This window comes from Canis lupus, chromosome 1 (assembly GCF_011100685.1).
Source record: "Canis lupus familiaris isolate Mischka breed German Shepherd chromosome 1, alternate assembly UU_Cfam_GSD_1.0, whole genome shotgun sequence".
Taxonomy (NCBI): Eukaryota; Metazoa; Chordata; class Mammalia; order Carnivora; family Canidae; genus Canis; species Canis lupus.
Genome location: NC_049222.1, coordinates 72,977,209 through 73,001,227, shown reverse-complemented (window position 1 = coordinate 73,001,227; position 24,019 = coordinate 72,977,209). Strand labels below are relative to the sequence as shown.

At 44.8% G+C, this 24,019-nt stretch overlaps 1 protein-coding gene and 1 long non-coding RNA gene across 2 annotated transcripts in view; both read left to right on the top strand.

Moving 5' to 3' along the window:
• Positions 1 to 24,019, top strand: part of DAPK1 (death associated protein kinase 1) — a 167,820-nt gene that overhangs the window by 33,385 nt on the left and 110,416 nt on the right.
• On the top strand, positions 15,258 to 17,818 carry LOC119870814. The gene is made up of 2 exons (XR_005354013.1): positions 15,258 to 15,635; positions 17,459 to 17,818. It is a non-coding gene; the product is annotated as an uncharacterized LOC119870814 (long non-coding RNA).

Genomic DNA, 24,019 nt, shown 5'->3' with positions numbered 1-24,019 from the left:
TTTTTTCCCCCCTCATTTTAAAAGTAATACATGCTGACTGAAAAGGAAGGAAGGAAGGAAGGAAGGAAGGAAGGAAGGAAGGAAGGAAGGAAGGAAGGAAGGAAGGAAGGAAGGAAGGAAGGAAAAAAAGGAAGGAAGGAAAAAAGGAAGGAAGGAAGGACGGAAGGAAGGAAGGAAGGAAATCCCACTACTCAAAAGAATCAGTGTAAATAATCAGTCAATTCCCCAATCACGTATGTAGATGTCTGAGTGTGTGGAGGTGTGTGGGTGGGGGTGTTGGTTTAATTTGCAGATCTGGGGTTCATGTTGTATGTATAAAGACTAATATGTTTCCATTCACTTTAAGGTTGTATTATTTCCTCGCTTTAAAAGGCCTTTATCTGAAGTCCATTGAAAGCCTCAATATATCATTTGTGTAGGAGACCTATTTATTAGAACAAAAATTTGAGCAGAATTCTTTTCAAACACTGAAATAAAGAGAGATCCAGTATTTTAGCACGAAGTGACTCTCTGCCCAGCTGTTTTCTTGCTGGCTGGTTCTATAGCAATTGCCCACATAACATAAAAAGAAATTGTGAGAGATTAAAAAAAAAACAAAAACCTCCATCTGGTTAATTAAAAATTTAACAGTGTCTGTAGTATTAGAAACTTAAAGTACAAAACAACAATTTATAAACTGTTGTCTTTCTTTTTTTTAATTAATTTTAACTCTGTTTTTAAAATTAGATGTTTTTGAGTCTTTAGCTGTGACAGATCTTTGTACTTGCTAGATAATGTACTGGTCTCTGAGAAGGAGCTAAACCCAAGTTGGATTGTGTATGTATTTGGAGGCATTTTATGGAGACTCTGTGTGTGTTATCTGACATGAAGTCTTCTAAAAGTGATGAGACTTCTCTTAGGGCAGTCACTGATGTTTAAGACATGGATTTTATATAGTTTTAAGATGCATAGATGCATAGTTTAAACTGTATAGATTATGTATAGATTATGTGTGCTGGTGAATGCTAAATATAACCTTTCCCTGACTGCCCGTAAGTCAGTTTAACTAGACAAGTAATGGGAGCTGATAATAGGAGATTCAGTGAGACCTCTGTAAATAATTCTGTTATTACACACGTCATACCCCAACACAGATACTTACCTGTCTTTCCTTGCTGTTGAACATCTGAGGGGAACCTGTCTTAATCATTTTTTAATCCCTAGGGCTGACATGTACTTGAGATATAAATAATTGTTGAGTTAATGAAAGACCCTCTCGATTGAATTGTTTTCTCTTGAGCCAAATTCATTTGGACTATGATGGAGATACTGCAAAAATCTGTTTCCATTTTCCATACCTACCTAAATCTTGTTCAGAAATGAGAGTAATTTGAAAGACTTCCCAGGAGCCTTCTCATACTTTACCATATTTTATTTTATATTACTTTACCATATTTTAATTAAAAGCCTCCAAATTTTCAAAAAGTTATAATATGTGTTATGTATAAATCATCAAACCTATTTTTAGAAAAAACGAAATCAAGATGTTCCAATAGACCATCTCTTTCCTCCACACTGAATATTGGTTACTCCTTTGATTCCTTGATCCGGTGCTTCTGGTGAGTGCCTATCTGTTCCTGTGTCATTAATGTCCAGTCCAGCTCACATGAAAGGGGTCCTTCTTCCAACACTCAAGGAATGATGGAGAAAGACATTGGAAGGGCTCAGAGCAGACTGCTTCCCACCAGAAGAAACAGGACTTGTAGAAAAGTTCCTCAAAATACTCAGGTTAACCACTGAAGAAATGCAGAAGAGGAAGTGTGAGATTTATTTTCAAATTGAAACTTGAAGTGAGAAGAGTTAGAACCTCTTTCAGGGTATGCTTTCGTGAACTACTGTCTACGTATTACGTCTCAAGAGGTGTTCTTCATGATTCGTTAATTCATGAATTGCTGTAACGTTTTATGTATTAACAGGTGGCCTTTCCTGGTACTAATGTGGTTCACTCACTTTCCTCTTATGTTTATCACGTATCTGTACAATCCTTTTATATTGATGTTTTTCTTGTTTGTTTCAATTAGATTTTGGTGTTTTCTGCTGCTGTTTGTGTCTTGGGCCTGAGTGTCTTTGTTCGTCTTTAAAACAGTACTGACAGCTCTACAGAATTTTAATAATTGCATTTTATTTAATTATACATTTAAGTTGATATTTAAACTAGTGAATAGTAACATTTAATTGTTAAATGAGTTTTTGAAGAAACAAATCAGCAGATTGTTTTGGGGCCCCAAACTTAAGGAGAACAACATTGATTTTAAGCCCTGGCTCTGATGCAGAAGAGTCAGGGGCTTACAGAAAAATGACTTACAGGGTTGGTCAGCAAAGTTTCAGACTAATCTACAGCTATAGGACATCATAAGGATTTAGCTCACTTTAATCATGGGTTAACAATGAAAAATTATTACGGTGTTTTCTAAGTTTTGGAAATTACTTATTAATCATAGTAGGTAATATTTCCTGAACGTGTAAGACAAGCCAGACTGTGTTTGTGTGCAGCAGTGCTTTCTATGATTTATCCCACTATCATCACAACAGTCCTAATGGGTCTAGGCTCCTCTGCTCATTTTACAGAGGAGAAAGTGGAGGCTGGATGAGGTGAAGGATTTGTTGAGGGTCACACAGAGACAAGGAGTAAAGCTGGGCCATGAGGCCGGGTGTACCTGACATCCTGGTCCTTGGCGCTAGGCTCTGCCCACCACTCCCAACTGTGTCAGCAATCCGGTAGGAAACTGCAAGCCATCCTGTGCTGTAGGGATTCCCACTGGGTTTTCCTATGCATGTCTATTCTGTCTTTTGTAAGAGAAATAAGTATTTATCAAGCACCTACTGTGTTGGTTGGCTTATAGTCACTGATTTGTTGCCTCAGCAAACCCTATGAGGTAAGAAGGACCTTTCCTGTTTTAAAGATGAAGACACTGTGACCAGAGGCCAAGTCCGCTAAAGGAGAGTGAGGAGTGAAACCCAGGTCCGTAGGATGCTAAGACTAACACCCTCATCTTTGCCCAGGCTGCCTAGCTGCAGAGTCACTGAGGAGCCTCGGGTTCCATGCTGGGCGCCCTTCCTTGCTGTCCCCACTGCAGTGCTCACTGACATATGTAGAATATCATCATGGTCATGAATAGATGTTCAAGTGACGTGGTTTATTGTTAGCATGTCTTTTTATAATTCAATATCTTAATGTGACCATAGGGGTGACAAGTCAGAAGGTAAATGTTTATTGTTTCTATGGTAGACATAATGTAGACATTTGTAAAAAGTTCTTTTAACAGTTAAGTATTTCAAATATGGCCTATGTCGTGGAGAACAAGTTAGGGAATGTTAATGTAAGAGAGCTTTAAAGAGTACTATTTAAGATTTCACATTTATGTACAAAATATGTACTGCTTGGCTGTCTTAGTTCTACTTGTCTAGAACAGCTGGGCTGATGAGGAACATGTCTTGTCTCTGAAATAGGAGGGAGCAAGGAGAGAAAGTCTTTACAAAAATATAAAATCATGGTGGCCTCCTGAGTGGGCATATGGTTGAATCTTTCTCAGTGCTTATCACTTATTTTGATTGCTTACCAATAAAGCATAACTGTTAATCTTTTAGAATTCAGTTTCTTAAAAATGCACTGGTATTAATAAATGTTTTCTGACAGTAGGTAAGTGGATTCTGACATAATTTATAAAAAACACGCAATCAGCCAAGGATTATCTGTTCATTTCATGGAACTCTCTGCGGTTTCATCATTTGTCCTTATCTGGGGTTTTTATGAAGTTGCTTTATTGAGTCTTGCATTGCTTAGTAGAAGACGTTGTGAGCTGATTGTAAATTTGGGGAAAATGTGAAAGCCTCATTTTTTTCAATATCCAGATTAAATGCATGATAGTCTTGTGTGTTTAGATTTTATTTGTTATAACATTGTGCTTAAGGACCTAGGACTTGGAAGATTTCATGTGACCTAAATTAACAGTCTGCCATATTTAAAAATAAGCTTCTGTTGAGATAATAAAGGTAGAGGTTGTAAATAATCCCCTGGAAGGCAGGGATTCTGTCCATAAAATTATTTAAGATAATGTTTCAGAAGAGGAATATATGATTAAGTATATAAATATATTAGCTTCAGAAAAAAAATATAGAAGTAACATAATCCACTATCCAAGTTTTGGAAAAAGTAGAAATCACTTGTAGCCTCATTATTTTAGTATTTGTGATGATTTGGGGTTAGTAAATGCTTTTTGACAATGAAGATAAACCAGTGAGCTCACCACATTTTCACTGTTAAATATTACATGCTGGAGCAGGGAAAACTTTTCTAAGTAGCATCTTACTCAAGGATAGTATGGTACTTGAGATATATGCCTGGGTACATGTATGTGTGTGTCCATGTACACACATATACACATTTCAGAAAATATGTCTAACATTCCTCCCAAAACACAATCAGCACCTTTTGCAAGTAAGTATTTTTGCAATTTATTTAAATAGTGACTCTAGCCTTTATTTTTAATGGCAGGACTGGGGTGTTCCCTACAGAGAACACCGTCCTCCAAGCTCTGCCCAGTGAGATAGATTATGTATGTATTGTCTCAAACAGGGATGGTAAGAGGACTGGATCATGGTAACTTTGATTTTTAAAATTTTTTAAAGATTTTATTTATGAGTAATCTCCATACCCAAAATGGGGCTCAAACTCACAACCCTGAGATCAAGCGTCCCAATGTTCTACCAACTCAGGATAGTGGTAATTTTTAAAGGAGAGTTTAAAATTGATGTGAAGCTCATTTCCCCACCTGTATTCGAAATGCAGGAAGAAAGGCATTTCTCAACAGAATGAAATTGAAAATGATTTTTTAATTTGGGCCTGCTCACCCAGCCTGCTCCCCCCACCCCACTCCCACTCCCCCATCCCTACCCACCTACCCCTGCCCCGTAGCATGGCAGCACACAGCTCTGCCTTCTCCAGGTAAATGACTCCATTCACCTCTGCAGCCCATTCTTGAGCCTCCCACACTGTGGGCGATGTCCTCACACACTCTGGGTTATTTCCAGCCTCCCATTGCTTGCTTTTCCAATCTGCCTTCCTGTCTGAAAGATGGTATCAGCTCCCTCCATACTTTGCATGGAAGGACAGAACTCCTGAACAGCAGACCTCTTTCTCAGATAATCCGAGGCCTCTAGTCCGCTGGCTTCCCTGCCTCCCTGCCTCCCTGGTCGTAGGAAGTGCTTAACTTTACAAGTGGTTCCTGAAGCAACAGCTGAACCGTTTGTTAATAATGTCACCTCCAGCAGTTACTTGGGATGAAGAGATCTTAATGGCTGATTTAATTAAAATACACATGATAGTGGTGGATCAGCAGACCACAAGCAAGAATCTAAGTCATTTATTAGTTTCTTTGCATTTTAGATGAATGTCGAATGGGCTGAAAAAATATGCCAGATAGACATCAGTCAGACTTGTTTGGGTTCGAATCCTAGCTTTGCCCCTCCCGGTGAAGAAGATGACCATGGGTTAGGCATTTCAGCTGAGAAGTGAGACTGTTGATCTGATCACCTGAGTGCCTACTTTGATTCCACTTGGTCCCTAAGAGGGACCTTTTTGGTACATTCCCAAAAAGTAGAAAAGAAGAGGTTTTTGGTTTTTGGTTTCTGTTTTGTGGTCCTTAACATATCCTCAGTACCTCTCACAACACAGTCAGATCACACCTTCCAGCTTCTTGGCCTGGATTTTCAGTTAAATCAACTTGAGATTTCCTGTAGTGAGACAGGGTGATCAAGGAAATGTTTATGAAATGTAGATCTTATTATTATTCAGGCAGAGTGAGGCCAACAGGTGGGGGGAGAGTTTGTTCCTGAGAGCAGGGGCACACCCCACCCTGGGGGTCAGGCCAGGAAACACCTGGGTCCTCCCTGGGTGGGTCAGGAGGCAGAGGAGGTGAGGGAAAATGTGAGCCAGAGTCCTTGTGGTTTCTGCAGGAAAGAAGGAAGCAAGGAAGGAAGGAAGGAAGGAGGGAGGGAGGGAGGGAGGAGCAGGCAGGGTGAGCAGGTTTAGGATCGCCTGGTTTGAATGGCTTCTGAAGACTGGGGCAGAGGGAAGGTCAGGAGTTGTCGGATACCTGGCCCTGGGGTGATGGCGACAGAAGAATAGTGGCCCCAGGTGTGAGAGCCTGATAGGGGAGAGCATGATCTGGGCTCTGGGTTGGTGGGCTTCCATGGGAAAGGGACTTGGGCAGGTGAGGTGTTTATCTCTAGGAGCCTCCATGATCAGCAAGGCCCCAAAGATCAAAGCATCAGAATATAAAATTAAAAAGGCCTGAGTAATACAGACAGTACATTGACTTTGGATGATAAAACACATTGCCCTCTCTCTTCCCACATCCTCTGTCTCTGCCTCTCCTTTTCCTTTTTCCTGCCCCTTCTCCCTCCCACCTCATCTCTTTGTTTTCCTGCCCCTTTTAACGGAGGACTCAGCATTAACTAGAGCAATCTGCATCCCACTTTCCTTTTGTAAATAAAAAATTCACAGGGGGTATTAAAAACCTAATATGATGAGGATGATAGTGATGATGATGATGACGACAAAGCCAAACCCCACACTAGTGTCCTAACAAACCTTTTACTTCTGATCCACTGGCTGATTCCTCGGGAAGAGGTTCATTTCCTTCTCTAGACGAGCACTATCCACCGGAGCTTTCTGTGATGATGGGAATGTTCTCAGTCTGCACCGTGAAATCTGGTAGCCGCTAGCCACTGGTAGCTATTGAGTATTCAAAATGTAACTACTAGTGAGACTGAGGAACCGGATTTTCAATTTTGGCTCATGTGACGTTAAATGGAAGCAGCCACCCATGGTTAGTGGCCACGGTGTAGATAGTGCAGGTGTGGCAACAATATTACCGGAGAGGTCCACACATTCTTCTAAGCACTTTACTTGGGACTCCATCAGATAAGAGCTGTTATTATACATTCTATAGAAAACAGTAAGGAAACACAGAGTAAGTCAGTTGCCCAAGGTCACACAGCTGGCCAATCGGGGTTCACACCCAGGCAGCTTGGCTACAGACCTTTTTTGGGCCTCCCTTGGCTTTGAGGGCCAGACTTCTTTCCTAAACTCCAACCTTTCTTTTTCACGAGTGCTGAAGCGAAAAGGCCTGTGAACCTCTCTGAACCTCAGTAGCATCATCTGTAATAGAGGAATGATCATTTTCTCCCCCCATGGATTTTTTTTTCAGAGGGAATGAGTGAGAGCGTCCTGGCTTTTTGTTTTCTCTCTCACCATTTTGTGGACATCTTTCCAATTCCTGTGTCCATTCTGCAAAATATAAGCTTGCTAACATTATCAATAAAAGACATTTGGTTATTGACAAATTGAATTGATTTACATCTTTTTTTATAATACTAAAATGCAGGAATTGCTTCTTTTTTTAAAAAAAAGATTTTATTTATTTATTCATGAGAGACACAGAGAGAGAGAGAGAGAGGCAGAGACACAGGCAGAGAGAGAAGCAGGCCCCAATCAGGGAGCCTGATGTGGGACTCGATCCCCGGACTCCAGAACCAGGCCCTGGGCCAAAGGCAGGCGTTAACCCACTGAGCCACCCAGGGATCCCCCAGAAATTGCTTCTTTGATCTTGCAACTACCAAAGTTGCATAATCAGAATTTCCTTGCTGATGCACAGAGGAAGGCATGGCATTGTCCTCATGTGTGGTTTGTATTTATTTTCTTTTGGGAAACCATTTCTGAACCTGTGTGCTCTGTATTTGGCTGTCACCCTGGGGAGCACGGTGCTGATTATTCTCTTAGTCTGTGAGCATCTCCAACGCCCGAGCCTTCCCCGGAGTATGTCAGAGTCTTGTTCTACTTTGCGCGGCTGCTGTCCATGCAGGGTTGTAAAGAATGCACTTAGGAGCTTACCACCTAGAGTAAATGAAATCTTCAGTAGGTGGTTGGTTTGGGCTGTCCTCAGGATATTTAAGAATAGACAACTCTGAGATGAAGAAAGACCTCTTCTGGTTTTAAATAGACATTTCACAGAACTTTAATTAGTTTTATCAATAGGTTCGAGTGATAAAATGTCTCTCATCTTAAACAGTGAACATTTCAGCATGAAGTACTGTTCTCTTTCTCCCAGAGTTAAGTTTTCTTTTAGAACACTTTATATTAACTTGGCTTTTAAGTCCTTGGCAGCATCATCCTGTGATCATACCATCATCAGTGGAGCCCCAAAAGAGATCAGGCTGTGGGCATGGTAACTTTTCCACGTTTTATTTTGAAGATTTTCAACTCTAGACAAAAATTTAAAAAGAAAAAAACAAAACAAAACATGTATCATGAGTACCCTTGTATACGTGACCTAAGTTCCAGAATGAATGTTTTGCTGTATTTACTTTACCACATACCTGTTCATGCATCCAGAGCTGTTATCACACCATCTTCATTTTTAATGTATTTCGGAGTAAATTGTGGGTATCAGTCCACCCCACCCCTTGAACACTTCAGTGTGCATATCATCCCCTGGGGTTCAGTATTGGCTTATGGTTCTTCTTATGTGTGGTGCATTTTACACATAATGAAATACACGAATCCTTAGCACATCTCTTGATGAGCTTTGACACCTGTGTCACCCAGACCCCTGTCTAGATAATCACAGAATATTCACATGGCCCCAGAAAGTTCCCTCCTGTCCCTTATGCATTCCCACCCCCCACTCCAAAGGAAACCCCTGTTCTGGTTCTTTTCACTCTGTTTTTGCTTAACCTGTTCTAGAACTCAATGTAGGGGAAATTACATAGGATGTCCTCTTTTGTGGGAGGCCTGTGTTATCAGCTGGAGAGTGTGCTGGGGCTGCCATAACAACGTACCTGAGAGGGACGCTTAAGTGATAGGAATGTGTTGTCCCACAGTTCCAGAGGGTAGAGTCCAAGTTCAAAGTACAGGGAGGGCCGTGCTCCCCTGAAGGCACCAGGGAAGGATGTATATCAGACCTCTCCTCTCCTTGGCTTGTGACAGCAGACCTTCAGTCTCCACCTGGCGCCCTCCCTGTACATGTGTCACTGTGCCCAAATCTTTTCTTTTTATAAGGACATGAATCATACTGGATTAGGGGGCCACCTTTCCACACGGTGACCTCATCTGAACTCATGACATCTGCAGTGGGCTTACAACTTAAACAGAGGAATTTGGGGGACAAAATTCAACCCACAACATCAACCAATGATGTTGAGATTGGTGTAGGTGGTTGCCTGTGTCCATAATTTGTTCCTTGTTGCCGAGTAGTTTCTCATCATATAAAGTAAGCAGTGTGTTTTTTGTTTTAACTTTCATGCTTTTTAAAATTAAAAAATTTTTGAGTGAGGTTGACCCACAATGTGACATTAATTTCAGGTGTACAACATAGTGATTTGATAGGCGTATGCTTTATGCTGTGCTCACCCCGAGTGTCACTGCCATCTGTCCCCTTATCCTTGACTGTGGTCCTTATGCTGTGCCTTTTACACCTGTGCCTTCTTCACCCCGTAACTAGAGGCCCATACCTCCCACTCCCCTTCACCCAGTTTGCTTAACTCCTACTGCCCCTCCTCCTTTGGCAACCATGAGTTTGTTCTCTGTATTTATAGGTTTGATTTGGCTTTTTGTTTATTTCATTTTTTGAAGGATCCACTTATGAGTGAAATCATCTGATTTGTCTTTCTCAGTCTGACTTAGTATCATACCCTCTATGTCCAGCCATGCTGTACACGATCTTCTTTTTTGGTGGCTGCGTAATACTCCACATCTTCCTTGTCCATCTAGTGGTGGACATTTGGGTTGCTTCCATATTTTGGCCACTGTGTAATACTGCAGTGAACATAGTGGTGCATGTATTTTTGTGTGTGTTTTTTTGCATATATCTTTTTGAATTAGTGTTTTTGCTTTCTTTGAGTAGATACCCAATGTGGAATTATTGAATCATGTGGTGTCTCTATTTTGAATTTTTTGAGGAACCTCCATTCTATTTTCCACAGTGGCTGCACCGATTTACATTCCCACCCAACAGTGCACAGGGGTTCCTTTTTCTCCACATCCTTGCCAACACTTGTTATTTCTTGTCCTTTTTATTTTGACCATTCTAGTGGGTATAAGGTAATATCTCATTGTGGTTTTGATTTACACTTTCCTGCTGATTAGGGATGTTGTGCATCTTTTTTTTTTTTAATTTTATTTATTTATTCATAGAGATGCAGAGAGAGAGAGAAGCAGAGACACAGGCAGAGGGAGAAGCAGGCTCCATGCAGGGAGCCTGACGTGGGACTCGATCCAGGGTCTCCTGGATCACGCCCTGGGCTGCAGACGGCACTAAACCGCTGTGCCACCGGGGCTGCCCGGATGTTGTGCATCTTTTCACGTCTCTGTTGGCCATTTGTCTTCTTTGCAAAAAATATCTATTCAGATCCTCTGCCCATTTTTAATTTTTTTGATGTTGCATTGCATAAATTCTTTGTATAGTTCATATATAACCCTTTCTTGAATATATCTTTTGCAAATACCTTCTCCCACTCAGTAGATTGTCTTTTTGTTTTGTTGATGATTTCCTTTGCAGGGCAAAAGCTTTTTATTTTGCTGTAGTCCTGATAATTTATTTTTGTTTTTGTTTCCTTTGCCTTAGGAGACATCTAGAGAAATATTGCTGTGGCCAGTGTCTGAGAAATTGCTGCCTGTATTCTCTTCTAGAATTTTTATGGTTTCAGGTCTCACATTTAGGTCTTTAGCCCATTGTGAGTTTATTTTTGTGTCTGGTGTTAAAAGGTGGTCCAGTTTCATTCTTTCATTCTTTTTACATGTCCATAAACTGCAGTTTGTTTAGCTGTTACCTTGTTGGTGGACACTCATTTTGGTTATTGTGAATAAAGCTGCTCGGTACATTCCAGAACAAGTCTTTTTGTGGACACAAGTTTTTGTTTCTCTTAGAGATATACCTAGGTGTGGAATGGCTGGCTCATCCCCTTTCAGCTGTAACCTCCTCAGTTTCAGTGGTAAATCTCTGGGCTTGTATTTTTACATGTAACAAAGATTATTAAACTAATCTCTAAGAAAATAGCTCAAAATTTGTGCATTTTTCTACAATTATAACCAAGAGATGGAGAACTCCCAGCATGTCAGGTCTTATCAGTTGGTCATCTCTACAGTAAGCGTTGAATGTGTGCTGTGAAGACAGAGGGAAAGTGGAAGAACAGGGGAACTTCACATTTGCTGAAAAGTGGCTCCTATAGAATGATTGACGTTTGGCCACAGATATTTCTTTACAACATGGTAGGTACTTAATGAAATAGTGAGAAGGTTAGTCTCTACTTAATTGATAGTGAAGGAGGTTCGGCAGATTTGGTGGGCCTGTGGGTGGGTGATATGTGTAGTATTTAGTGAAGGTTCATTTTGCCCGGTAAGCAAAGCACCAGGTACATAAAGCATTGGGGGTTTGGGGTTGGGAGCAAGTGTGCCAGCCTCCTTTGGCCTTTGGATAAAACTTAAACGCATTTGAGTTCCAATTGGACTGAGGCAGTGTTCGCTGTAGGACTCAGCAGGGGTGGGGGGTAGGATTCGAGATAGCACATGTGTGCATGTGTTTGATCCCCCTGAGACCCTGAGGGAGTGCTAGTGTGACTACCAGGACAGCGGGGGCACTGAGCTGAGAACGGAAGTGATTTCTCATGTCTGAAATGGAAATTCAGGGAAGGGAGACCCCTCTGAGCCAAGGAAAGGAGAGACAAAATGGGCTCGGTGTGGTGCCAGGGGACCTGAGCTGGCTTGTGAAGTAAGCAGAACCTGAGTGGGGCTCGACTTCATCTAGAGATATGCAGAATTTAGAAATGAGCAGAGGGTGACTGGGGAGCCCAGAACCCATGCACGATGAGGGGGCAGGGCCAGAGGACAAGGCTGGGTGGCTGGGGGCTCCAGACTTCCAGACCAGCAGAGAAGAGTCTGCACCCCTGTGTCATCTCAGAGATCTGGAATCAGGAGCAAGGATGAGGTGTCCCCCCATCCAGAGCAGCAATACTCAGGAAGGCAAAGACAAAGGTAGAAATCTTGAGGAGCCTGAGGAAAGGTCCCCCCTCACCGACATGGAAGCCAGAGGGTTTGGTCCTAGGGTTGGGGGCTTATCTTGGGATAGATGTGGAAGGGTGTTCCTTCCCAGGTCAGAGGAGCCCAGCCAGTGGGCTGCAGCCTCAAGCACTGCTGGCGCAGAGTCCAGTCAAGAGGTGGCAATTACAAATGTTGGATCCTGCTTCTTAAAACTACACAGTCTTCATGACCCTTTATTTAGGTTCTAAGCCAGGACCCGTTGGTCTCCCTATAAGGTTAGTGATAAAATCCTTAAAAACCCAGTGGCTGAGGGCGTTACCTGGGACAGCAAAGATGAAAGGAGTTGGGGAGATTGTCCTGGTCCCCAGGACTGTGGTGACAGCTGATGAAGGAAGGGAAGCAGCCACAGTCCCCCAGACCTGTGGGGGAAAAGGGGACATGAGGCTCCCTGGGCATCCTTGGGGGCTGGCCCATCAGGATACCCCTGAACCTGCAAAGGGGAAGTGATCAGCGCCAGGAACTTCTTCAGGGCAGCTCAGGCCCTGATACACAGGCACAGAGAAGCTGTAACAAAACCAGTGGTGTAGCCACAGGACCCCGAAGGAGGATCTTGAAGATAATCATCAGCATGTGTTGTCATATCCCTGGGGGTGCACTATAGGTAGACACGCGAGCCTGAGCCTGAAGCAGATGCGGGGTTTCAGATGCCTCTGTGGGACTGCGATCTGCAGGGGAATCTAGATGAACCCCACTTCGGGTAATCTCAGCTGCCAGTCAGCCTGGGGCCTCGTGGGCCTGGAGTCTCCGTGATAACCGTGATCAGGTTCTGGGCTCACCTTGGGGCCATGTAACTCTTCTGTCCAAGCCCTTTCCCCCCCTCCCCCCTAAGTGGCTCACTTTTCAGTGCTAGTCATAGAAATGTGACACTGTCTGGGGCCCATCCTCTCGGGGACCAGCAGAGAGTGGGCAGGAGATGCTGAGGCCAGCGGCCGCTCCTGAGTTGTGGGGAGTTGGTTCGGTGAGGCTTTCTGGAACACCGCATCTCTGGTCGGAGCCTCCCAGGGCTTCCTTCCCAGCCCTGCTGCCATCCCAGAGGAGAGAGGGAACAGGAGTGTGGGCCAGGCAGTGACAGGAATCCCACTGTCTGGCAAATAGGGAAGAAGCTTGTGTACCATTAGAGTTTGTGAAACTCCTCACGCAGCAGACCTTTCTCCTAGTACCCTGGCAGATATGGGCCCCAGTAACATCTCTTTTTGCAAAAACATGCAGAAAAATCAACACAACTTTTCAAAAATTTGTAGTAAGATGTACATTCCATAAAATTGATCATGTTGACCACTTGGAGTGACAGTTCATTGCCATTAAGTACATTCACAATGACACGTGACCATCACCACCAGAACTTTTTATCTTTCCCATCTGAAACTCTGTACCCATGAAACATTAACTCCTCATTCCCATCCTTCTTCCCAGCCCTTGGTAACCACCATTCCACTTTCTGCCTCTGAATTTAAGACCACTCTTGAGAAGATGTGTCTTGTTCTTGATGTTGATATTTAAAATCCAGCCAGTCAACTAAGCCAAGCAGAACCCCTTTCATCAGACTCTTCAAGTATTTTCTTTCTTGACTCTTTGTCTCTGACGTGGGGTGGGGCTGGGGGAATGGGGCCTATTTGACATCGACACAACAGTCTCTGACATCCCCTAGCCTTCTGTCCATATGTATCTGAATAATTATAACACATGGCAGATTATCCACTTATGTGGCCTTTTCTTCCATCTGACTCTGAGCTCCTTAAGAACATAGACCCTGTCTAATTTGTCCTTGAATCCCCAACAGTGAGCACTATGTGTGGCACATATGGTGCTAAATATGTATTTTTTCTAAAGCTCCATAGATGAGGGGGAGGAGGAGAGGATAAGGAAGGCAAAGGATGAGCCATGCAGCCCATGGGTGAAAAGTGGTGGTGGTGGTGGGGGGACGGGAAATGCCCCCAGTTTGTGCCTTCTACTGAGTTTTGTCATGTTATTGTAATAAAAGTTTTGGGTGGGGAAACTTAGCTATAAATTAAGTGAACTCTAAACTTTTGGGGAATGCCTCTAAGAACTATATACCTCCTTCTCAGAAAAATGGCCTCAGATACTCAAACACATAACCCACAGTCTCAGCTGACTCACAGCTCCCCCTGCCCCCATGCCTCTTACCCCCCAGGTCAGAAATCCTGTGCCAAGGAGCAAAAAATAGGCAAAATGCTTATTTTCATCTAAGTAGCTTATTAGTTCATAAAGAGCTACTGATTCATTGAGATTTCGAGATTGGTTTTACCATCAGTAATCTCTTCAACAAGCATATGGAAGTCAAAGGAAGTTATTCTTGAATACAGCTGCATTGCTGATGCTTTGAAGGGTTCTTGTTGCTGACTACTGTTTTTTAAATTATTATTCCCATTTTTTGAAATGCCTCAAGCCATTAATTTAAACAATTTTGACATAGTGGAAGAAACTGTAAAAAAAAAAAAAAAAAGTGATACCAATGAGAGAGAGAGTGCGTGCTTCACTTCATATAGAAAATTTAATTTAAAGGAAAAAAAACCCTTTCCCTCTAGACATAACCGACTAAGGTAGAATGTTCGCTCTGACCCAGCAGGGAGATGGGGGACCCAACCTACCAGCTCTATACACTAAGCTTCTACTGCCACGTGACTTAGGATGCCCACTTAGCTCCCTTGTCAGGAAAGTACCAGGTGGTCCTTAGTGGGGGCATCCAGGGACACTGCTGATCTCCATGGCAACTTGGGCCTAAGCAAGCAAAGCCTGTGGACAATACTGGGCCTGCTGAGTATTCTGGAAGGGATGGAGGTGGCTGCCCTGCCCTGGCTTCCTGGGCCACCTCCTCCAGACACCCAGAACAGGAGGCTTCTGCTCTAGGCTACAGCTGGTTCTCTGGGAAGTCTTGAAAGAACAACTCAGCTGGTAACAAGTTCTCTGCCACGATCTGCAGCGAGGCTATTAACAATGTCTCTGTAGACAGATCAACTCCCCCCACGGTGGAGTGGGTGGGGTGAGCTCTGTGCTCAGGCAGCCTCACTATTATGACTCTTAAGGACTTAAGGCGTTTACATAATATCCCCTTTTCTCAGCAAAGCAAGTTCCTTATTTCTGAACTTCATGGTCCCAGAAGACACAGTTCCTGATCTTAGCTGCCCAGTTAGAGTATTCCCATAATATGGCACACATTCTTGAGGACACGTTCCATCAGGAAGCAGTTAGGTCGATGCTAAGCCCTGTCTTAACCTTCTGTATCTGTTCTTTCTTTTGTCCCCTATCTTGTCTCTCATGGACACAGGGAGAACATGGCAATGACACCCTGGGGTCATCTGGTACCCTTCCTCAAGAAATATTAATAACTTGATAAACAAGACCAATAAAGATGATTAATGAAATTCTGAGCCCCACACTTAAAAAAATCAAGCACTCTCAGCACCTCAAAACTTACTGTTAAGCACAGATATGCAATCATCCAAATGCATGCTATTAAAAAATTGCTAGCTACTAAAAGGTAAGTAGGTGAGTTCCATGTGAATAAAATTCAGGAGTGCATGGGGGAGTTATTATTTAAAGGAATGGAGGTAGTCATGGTGCTCCACTGTGGGAGATACTGTTTTATTCTTATAAAGACAAATAAAGAAAATAAGGTATCATGAAAGAAGAGGAGCAAATGTGATCATCATAATGACTGCGGAGGAGCAGATGAGGGGCTGTGTATTCGCATTCAAAGCTTAGTCATGCGGACTCCTCTCCTGAAATAAGAGAAGGCGGGTGGGGTGGACATTTCATCCACTCTGACTGCCGAGGTTGAGCCCCGATGCGGGTCGGGCATCGTGCTGAGTGCTTTTCCACGTGCTGCCACTCAGCCCTTGAGGTGAACTGTAGTGTTCCTTTCATGGGTGAGAAACTGAGGCACAGAGAGGTGAAGTACTTGCTCGGGCTTCCCTCAGGAAAGGTGACCAGGCTCAGGGAGGAGCCCAGCAGGCAGACAGCTTCTCGTGCTGCTGTCATGGGCTTCCTTCCGTTAGCTCTCCGGCTCACTGATCTCCTCACTGGATGCTGCCCAGCTGCCCGGCCCTGGGGCTGCGGCAGTGGGCGAGACCGCCTGAGCCCATGGTGCTCATATCTGGTGTGCCGGGGAGCTGGCAGGGGCAGGGAAGGGCAGGGCAGGGCAGTCCTGCTGAAACCCTCTGACGTCCCCTCAGCTGCCTGTTCTTGGAGGAGAGCCTTGGGCTCTGAGGAGTGAACCCATTTGCCCAAGGCCGGGATACTTAGAGATTTCCACCGTGGGCCTTTGTGGGCCCCACCGCCCAGCCCCTCAGGAGGATGGATAGCCTCCTCAAGTTTTTAGTTCAGGAGGTAGCAGGATTGCTTTTCCTTGTCATCACTCTCACTAAGGGACAATAATGGGAAGGACTTGCTCCTGTCTGGCTGCATGCAGGAGGCCTGTCACATGTGTGTGGGGGGGACCCAGGGGCTTAGTCTCAGGCCACGTCCAAGTTTGTGTTCTGTGAGGGGCCAGCCTGGTAGGTGGGGTGGAGGCCAGAAGAGTTTCCTGGGATCTGGGGGAGGAGGTGGATGGAGGATCTCGGGCCCTCAGCTGCTCACATCCCCTAAGGAAAGAGGAAGAGCAAGGCCTAGTCTCTACCCGATGCTCCCCACCCAGCCCTGCTCTGCCATGAGGAGGGGGCAGTGCCTTTCTCAGCCTGCCACCTCTCACAGCTCAGTGTCTGGCTCTATGGGACCAGTGATTTTCAGACCCTTTCTGGTCCTAGAGTCCTTTATTCAAAGGGACTGTTACTTGGCAGCCTCACCTCCACCAGGAAGACCTCTGAGGAAAGCAGGACCCTTCTGAGAAGGGTCCAGAGACACCGTGACTGAGGCGGGAGGATTGCTGCCTTTCCCTGCCCATCCTGTTCCTTACTCTCTTCGCGGGCCACTTCCTCATCCTTCTGAATGCAGAGCCTTCCTCTCAGGAAGAAAATTGCAGTTTTCTTTCTGTGGCTCAAAGAATCCTCTTCTGTGAGCTCTAAAACCACACAGATTCAGAAATTACACATTTAAGGTAACATTGAATGTTCATAGGTCTTATCGACATGATTTGGGGACAAAGTCATTAGATTCTTTTTCTATTTCCCACAGAATCCCCCACTTATTACTTTTAAACCATTACTCCTTGTGAAGGAATCTATTAAAATAAAATGTACAGGGTTTTTAAAAATACCTAATCCTTTAGACAAGTGTGTGTCTTGAAAAAGTCAGCTAACGATCCTTCGAGTGCTTTCCTTGCTTCATCTACCTGGCTTAATCAGTTTTTCATTTAAATTTTAACAGCCAGAATCGTGAGGAAGAGCCCAACGTGGTAACTGGTAGTTAGCCCGCCCAGGTCCGCTGATCCCGTCACCCGCCCCGTGGAAGCCAAGTACAGAGGCAGGCAATCTCTGCCCCCACATCCTGGTCATGGGATCCTATGTGCACAGTCTCAACCTGTCAGTACCTTCCCTGAAGCATACCATGGAGATCTGATCCAAGTGGGTCATGCCCTTTGTCACCAGCAGCCCACTGGGCAGCAAAACTTCCAGATAAACCCATAGACCAAAGGGAGAAATAAAGCCTAAAAAAGAAACGGAAGGTATATTTTAATAAATCGCAAAAAAAACCCTTAAATAAATAAAGGATTTTGGAATCCTTGAATATATCTAAACATGTGTATCTGTCCGCGCACAAGTACACTGAACAGTATGCTTATACACGTGACCACCTGCACGCACATATACTTGTGTATCTGTCTGCACACACACACTTGCATGTGTCTAGCAGATCTTAGACATGCAAGGTGCATGCAGGACAGTCTTTGCAGGTAAACATCCCTTCTGATGGAAATGAACAATTCCTGGTCACGGCTAGTCCCTGGGTCCCTGCTTGTCTCTGGCTGCAGAGTCCTTGTGGGGAAAGGCTGGGATCATAGGGGCTTCTGTTGATACGGGCAGCACTTTCCTTCTGCGAATTCCCCACTGGACTCGTTGGTGGGCCTGCCGGAGCCACGAGGAGGCTCATTCAGAGCCCGTTCTGGGCTCCACCCACCCTTGTGGGTTTCTAGTCCCACACGTCCTGTGGGTACATTCCTGACAGGCAGCTCGGTCACAGTGCCTGGTGGGCTCCCTGGAGGTGTTGTCCTTCTTCAGCACATCCTGGGGATGGGGAAGGTGGATGATGGTGCAAGTAAGTGATTCGGGTTCTCTCTCTGCGAGCAGTCACAAATGTATGTGAGTTTGTGTGCATGCTTGCAGCAGTTGCACCCCCTTTTCTCTCCCCAATCTAATAGCCAGTATACAGACTCCTCACAATGGCCAGACGTGTGTGCTTGTGAGTACGATCTCATTTACTCCACTTAGGTGCTGAACTATCCTTATTTTACAAAAGAGGACACAGAGACCATCATATATCATTACCAGTTCCATCATATATCATTACCAGGTTCCCACAGCCCTGGGGAAGCTGCTTTCATCAGAGTATAGCAAATAGTGTGGAGTCCCGTGCAGCAGAGCTTTCTGCAATTATAGAAATGGTCTGTGCCGTCCCGTGTGGTGGCTTAGATGTTCCTTTTCAAGGCTGACTACTATTCCATTATACGTATATACCATTTCCTTTATCCGTGTACACATTGGTGGACATTTGGGTAGCATTCTATCTTTTCCTCTGATTTCCCCCCAAATACGATATGTAATTAAAATTAGACAATTACTTTATTTGATGACAAGCAGTTTGTGCTTATTTCATATTTTAAGAGCCACAAGAGTTAAGCCTCTGTATTTTCTCCTATCATCACGCCAAAATGTGCCACATATGTTTGTTTACCCAGAGTGGGTTTTTGTTTAATGTAACTGTCCATTGACTGTTCAGTTCTCTGGGTCATAGACTTTCCATAGAAAAAAGAGATGACCCAGGCCTGCCTAGGGGATGCCCCTGCGTGAATGGCAGGTTAGATAGGCATGGCATTCGGGTAGCGTTTTATGTTAGGTAGTAGTAGTTTAGCCAAGTTAAAGATTTATCTCTACAAAAGGGGGAGGTGGGGTGACATGGCAGTCTCTTGGTGCCATTGGAGACTCAGACTCCTTTTGGGTTCCTGCCCTGCCATCCTTTGGGGTCACTGGCATCTGTGAGTTTCCCTGTGGCCACTGGAGCCCTACGCACTGTTCCCATGGTTTAGGCAAGAGGAAAAGAAGTGGGAAGGGCGAGAAGGGATGCTAGCTTGCTTCATTGGCCTCCTTAATGGGCTTTCCTGGAAGGGCCACTGGGGCTCTGTTCACCTCTTATCAGACAAACTGTGTCAGCACGCACCCTGACCCCAACCCCAGAGCATAGGAGAAGAAGCACCTTGCTGCCCCGAATACAATTTGGTTCTAATAGGAAGACAGAAGGAGGTGAACCTGGGCAGATCTTAGACATGAGGTCCACATTCACCAGGTGGTCTTCATCATCCACCCTCTTGGGGTTTGGGTGATGGTTCCAAGAATTTAGGGCATAAGGCCCCTTTCACATGGCCTACCCTTAATACTTAGAGGCATCTGACTGCTTTGCTTTTGCTGCTAGAGCATGCCAGCTTCCCTTTGTGAGTACAGGCTCTAACTTCTTCCAAAAATAGAGGAAAGGGATGTGTTGTATCTCTGTCTGGTCTCCGTTTCTTTGTGTGTCTGGTCATGGAGAAGTGTGGGATAAAGTCGCTGCCTGCAAGGACTCCTGTGGATGGGTCTGTTTTAAAATTCTCCAATTTAAATGGGTTTTAAAATGTGAAAGGGGAAAAAAAGAGTTGGCCCCTAAAAGAAGTCTCTTTCAGATGATAGTTCCATCAAATTGCAGTTTAATAAAGACACTCATTCATGGTGATTAGGCCTTCGTGAGAAAGGATGGGGGAGAGTTATTGGAGCTGGTTTGCAGAGCCTGCGATTGCACAGATACCCAGGGTTGGAGCAGACATGTAACTCAATCCTTCTGGGTGCTTTAGTGTGGGTCTGTGAAGGAAGGCACGTGGGGCTTGTTGGGACAGTAGGAAGTCCTGGCTTCTAATGGAGTGAAGTGGGAACTGGGTGGTTGGGTTGAGCCTCTGAGTGCTCAGTGGGAGCCCTGGAGAACCAATCACAGCTTCGTTTCTGAGCAGCTGGAAGCATCCAGGAGCTGGCCTTGTGGAGATGTTGCTTTAAGAACAGTGAAGAGAAACCTCATGGGGAGACTCAGGGCCAGGAGCCCACAGACCTGCTGCAGAGAGGCAGACAAGTTCAGATTCCAGGGGAAGGAGAAGACAGGCAGAAGCTGAGCTCCAAGCGACGCATTCACTAGTGTTGGGGGTCAGGCTAGTCCACAGGATCTGGCCCCGGGAAAACAACCCAGCCTTTAGATTTGGTTTTGCGACTTACTCTGGGCAAGTGGCCTTCCCTTTGCCTGTCAAGGTCAAAATTATGAGTGTGATGTCCTCAGTGGGCTGTGGGCAGTATCCTCTGCTCCCATGATCCAGACTTGGGGATGGCTATCAGAGGAATGAAGACAAAGGTCCTGTGGTAGGCAAGGAAGATAAGCCCCACACTCTCTCCCTTCATCCAGTAACTTCTGTGGCTTTCTTGCAGAGAAGGGAAGGAAAGCAGTTTCCTAAACTCAAGGCAAGCAAGAAGAAAGAAGGAGTGACTAGCCAAAAGGAAGTGAGGCGTAGTTACTAGCATTTAAGCTACTCTAAAACAGCCTGCTTACAGCGAGTCCCCCCTTTCTAAAATGTAGCAGTTAAAGATACGTATGTGTTCACTGTAGTTATAGGAAGTTAGGGTGGGCAGGGTTACGCCACTGTGGAACCAACAGCGCTGACGGCTGAAGTGACTTAGATGGAGGCTCTGTGTCACACGTTCGGACTCTAGGACCACCATTAATGGAGTCTTTACCATCGGGATAGTCTGAGCGGCGTTGGTGAAGGGAGAGCGTGGGGCACAATGAGGACTAGCTCTTGAAGCTTCAGCTAGGAACCAACACGGGTACTTACTCCAGCTCCCATTTCCTTGGCCAAAAGAAGTCACATGGCCACAGCTCACCTGACAGACATGGCGGTGCCCTCCCACCCTGTGCTGGTGGAAAGGATGCTGAAGAGTGAGGAAAAGCATTGCCATAGGAGTTAGTTTGGTAAAGGGTTATATTTTTACAGAGAAAGGGTCAGGAACTTGGTCATTGCTAACCCAAGAACCTACATTGTTTACACACCTGAAGAAAGTTGAGATTGCCCGTATAAGCTCAGACCATACAATTTCACTTAATCTCAGGCTCAGCGTCCAGAAGGAGGTAACTCTTGCCAAGTCTAACTCAAAAAATGATAGCTTGTCAACTGCCCAAATTAGGAAGACAGATTGAAACAGTGGTCTGCTCCTGTTGCGGAGCAAAGACAGTTTGCTCTATATTAAGCTTATAGAGTGATTTAAAGAGGATTTGGCCTGGACACGATGACTCGCTCTGCTTTTTTATGGAACCTAAAGCAGACGCTAACCTCTTAGATTTATTTATGTTCTGCATGACCAATGACGGCTTTGGAGTGAAGGTGGGGAGGAGGGCAGCAGTCTGCTTGGAAACAGGTTACTCTTTGTGAAGTGGCCATGTTCCTCTCCTAAGTCATCTTGATGTTTTCTGTAAGCAATATAGACTTTTTATTCTTTTTTAAGATTTTATTTATTCGTGAGAGACACAGAGAGAGAGGCAGAGACACAGGCAGAGGGAGAAGCAGGCTCCATGTGGGGAGCCCGATGTGGGACTCCATCCCTGGACCCTGGAATCATGACCTGAGCCAAAGGCAGATGCTCAACCACTGAGCCACCCCGGTGCCCGAGACTTTTTATTTTTTATGAACTGTACCTTTGAGCATTCTCTCTTGGTAAACTCCAATTCCTAAGTGTATAAGTATGTGCATTTGTGAGAATTTAATCCACGTGAGTTTATTAAACACCCACTGGGAAAAAACATGGGAATAGCCATTAGGGGCACAAAGGCAAACAGGACTGTAAACTCCTTGAATGCTTTCAAATTTAAGGGGCTCACAGATAAAGTGTGAACACAGGCACTAATCATGTATCTTTCCACTTGGGTGGATTGTAATATTCATGGCCCCCAAGGAACCATGCCTCCCTGTGCTTCACCCCGTGGCAGTTTGGCTCTGCCACTCTTCCTGACCCCTTGAATCGGGGCAGGCCTGTGATTTGCTCTGACCAGCCACGTCCTGCAGAAGGGATGCTGTGTGACTCGTAAGGCTCTCTTGGAACACGTCACCATCATGTAATGATGATCTGAGTAGCCTCCCTGGAAGTGGAGTGAGAGACCCAGCTGACAGCCAGCACTCACCACCAGCACCAGCCAGTCCCACTGAACTACAGACCCGTGGATGTGCCCAGCCAGCACCTCAAGGTGTGGATGACCTGCCCAACTGAGCCCGGTCCATGTTGCAACCCATAGAACTGAGAGCCAGGCACAGTTTTTATTTGGGCCACTGAGTTGAGTGGTTTTGTTCCCAGTGATTGACCATGACGGCCACACAGACCTTCTTACCATTCTCCAGTATGTCATGATTCTTGGCATCTTCTCGCACATGTTATTCCTCTAGTCTAGAATCTCCATGCTTGGAACTTTTTCCTGTCTTCAAGATCCAGGTGCCCTCGAGACACATCTCTGTGATTCTCCAGAGCCCTCGAGACACATCTCTGTGATTGGCACTTTCTCCATGGTCCTCTGGTTGTTGACAGGTTGGTATCTCCCATCGGATGCCAACCGCCCAGGGAAAGAGGCTGTTTCCTGTCCTTCACTGACTCTTCCTGTCCATCACTGACTTACTCAGCTCCTGACACAGAGTGGGCATTGGGGGGGCGGGGTCCATTGGGTGAGAAGGCACAGAGAACAACTACTATGTGAGACTGAGCACTGCACTGGGGGTGTTAGGATGTGGCTGTAAATCCTGGGTATAAATGGATACCGTTCAGCAGTGCTTCTCAAGCTTTATTAATGTGCACATGAATCACCTGAGACCTGGTCAAATGCAACTTTTGATTTAGTAGATTTGGGAGGGGCCTGAAAATCTGCATGTCTGACAAACTCACAAAACCACAGTCTACACTTTGAATAGCAAGGCCACAGAAGATAATTCATGTGCCCAAGAAAGATGATCAGTAGTAACATAGGTCCTCAGTGGTTCCTGAAGAAAAATAATAGGGATGAGACTTGACAGTAGTGCCCATTGCCCACAAAGTTTAGAATGTGATGACCAAAGGGAGCCTGATCGTTTTAAGGGTGTTCCAGTTGAAGAGAGATGATAAAAGGAGATAAATATTCTGGAGAAAAGGAAGACTCTAAATAAGCTCAGATTGTGAGAGGGTCTACCAAAAATGAAGTGGGAGCGCATCAAGTATATAAGTACTGTTCACTGCAGTGGACTATACCTGGCTGATTATGAGAAATACAAATACAGAAACAAGCAAAACAGTTTTTTATACCTGTGTTTTGAACAAAAGGAACTAGGATGGGGTGGATAGATACACTGGCTAGGGCCTTAGGAGGATGAAAGGAAAGCAGTGAACATGAGGGAGTGGTCATATCAGGCCAAATTTTCTTTTTCTTTTTTTTTCCTGAAGATTTTTTTTTAAAAGAAATCTCTACATTCAATGTGGGGCTTGAACTCACAACCCTGAGATCAAGAGTCACATGCTTTTGAGAGACACCTAACTCTGGGAAATGAACAAGGGGTAGTGGAAAGGGAGGTGGGTGGGGGGATGGGGTGATTGAGTGACGGGCACTGAGGGGGGCACTTGATGGGATGAGCACTGGGTGTTATGCTATATGTTGGCAAATTGAACTTCAATTAAAAAAAAAAAAAAAAAAAAA